The sequence below is a fragment of the Nematolebias whitei genome, chromosome 16, assembly GCF_014905685.2.
Source record: "Nematolebias whitei isolate Nwh7 chromosome 16, NemWhi1, whole genome shotgun sequence".
NCBI classification, from domain to species: Eukaryota; Metazoa; Chordata; class Actinopteri; order Cyprinodontiformes; family Rivulidae; genus Nematolebias; species Nematolebias whitei.
In genome coordinates, this window is record NC_056513.1 from 2,179,591 (window position 1) to 2,181,941 (window position 2,351).

The following is a 2,351-nucleotide window of genomic DNA, read 5'->3' on the forward strand; positions in this document are numbered from 1 at the left end:
GGAAGCTAACGGCTCCACTGAACATCTGTAACATCTGTGCACAGACTCCATCACTTTGGGAACAAATGCTCCTCAGGTGTCCACTGCAAACAGGAAGGGCTGATAAAGTGTAAATCACTCACCTGGTTGGGGCGGTCTCAAAATAAATGCATTTCATCCCTGCCCCCTCCACAGCTTCAGTGGGATCACTACGGAGGGCTTCCAGTACCAGAGATCCACAAAGGTACCAGAGGTCTACAGACCGGCCCCCTTCATGGAGCGACACTAAAGATGCTGCCCAACAGATCTGTCAAATCCAGTGTGACGAGCTGCCAGTTAAACTGTGATACTGGAGAACCTCTTTTCCAGTCGGCTCTGTAGGAGAGCACATCCACGAGAGCACTGGAAGGGAACGACCCGCCTCCATTTTTCTAAAACTCGTCGTTTACCACTATACAGAAAAGTGCAGAGGGGGCCCTCGCGTTCTGAATGAATGGCCCCTGGGGGGGCAGCTAGATCTAAATTCCACCTTTTAGCCAAAAGGTTTGAGAACTGAAGCAGCTACTTTTCATTATAACCATCGACATTTTGACTCGAACCATAAGCAAAAAATGCACAAACACATTTAAACACTTTATCTTTATTTCAAGTGTGACGAGCCATTTAGGCCTAAATATATAACAAATAAAATACATGTACATAAATTACAAAAAATACAAATTTCACAGTCCTTAAGTGTTGTTGGTTCACATCTACAGCTTCAGAGTTTGTAGAGCGTTAAAACTAGGGCAGGTACAAATACTTAAATATGTGACGTATACCTTACGGTTGTTGTACGAGGTTCAGTTCAGGTGAAACGGAAAACGAGCGAGTTTCATCTAAAACATTTAGGATTGCTCAACAGCACGTCGGTATCTGCAACAGACAAAAACAACGATCCTTAACGGGACAGAACGTGTAAAGATTTGTCGCCACTGGAAAATGTTTCAGCCCACATTCGTTTGTAAAGTACATATTTGAATATTACAGATGCGCCATATTAATAATTCAGAGTTTTTACAGCAAACATCCACTTGAAGCACAAATGTGTAGTTGCATTCAGAGTGCTTTGATCTAAAAACAGAATCAACGTGTACAACACGAGCACCTGAACTCTGTCAGTATTCAGATCTGTGGGATTGGGGATATTCAAAACAAATATACGTGTCAGTACTCCAGAAGTACATAAATACAAGTATTTACAGAAACGTACACTGTACACGTTGTGCTCTGAACATTCGATCGGTTGTGTGGTAGTTGTTGGTAAGCTGCAGGTTTTCTTGAACCTCACGTCAGTTTGCAAAAGATAAACTAGCGCTCATCATCATCATCATCATCATCATCAGAAGCAGGTTTCAAATCTGAGTTTTCTTTGTCGCTCGAGTTTCGTTCAAAGACAAACAGAATAATTTCCACCAAATTAAAGAAAGTCTTGTCAGCTGGAGGCGACGGAACACGGTGCTGAACCCGTCGGTTCATGGGGGGCAGAAGGTTTTAACTGTGACCCCCTCCAGGCTGCACAGAGGCCTTGACGTTCTGCTCAGCTGAAGCTTCATAAGAACCCCCCCCCAACAGGATAACACTGTAGGTTCAAATCCAAATTAATTCCATAAATCAGCTGATCGAAGTGAAACTTTTCCTTCAGGATCAAAGATTAAGTTTTTTATCTAAACCTCAGCGAGCAACAAAACCAAAAGCACAGATTTAACATTTTTATGTGAAGCAAACGTGATGACGTCGCCCGTCACACACGTGTTTCATCGACTCGTGACTGGTTGCAGCCGGACGAACCGTCGTTTGTAGGTGGAGTCTGAAACGTTCGTCTCAGAGTCGTGTTCAGCGTTTCAGTTCGGCTCCGACAGAAACGGTGTCCCTAAACCGTGCGAGCTTAAAAAAGATTTACAATCCACTTTGATGGTCAGTAATTAAACTGAAGTGCTGAAAGTTCCCGTCTGTTTTAAGAAGGTGGTCGCCGTTACAAAGTGACCAAAAGAAAAAGTTGCGGTCTTAAAATTGGTGGAAAAAAGCTGTTTTCTTCTAAAATAATCTGTAAAGTTCAAAAATCTGTTTTCTTCTAATATAATCTGTAAAGTTAAAGTATACAAGTTAAAACACATGGATTGTAATTAACTGAACCGGTTTCTTAATACTTCTCAGCTTTTAGCACCAAGGAGCTGCTAGCTGTATAAAAATAATGAAAGTGATGGAACGAAGCTTGTTTTTGCTGCAGTTTAGTGCACATCACGAGTTTAGTGCACATCATGAGTTTAGTGCACATCATGAGTTTAGTGCACATCATGAGTTTAGTGCACATCATGAGTTTAGTGCACATC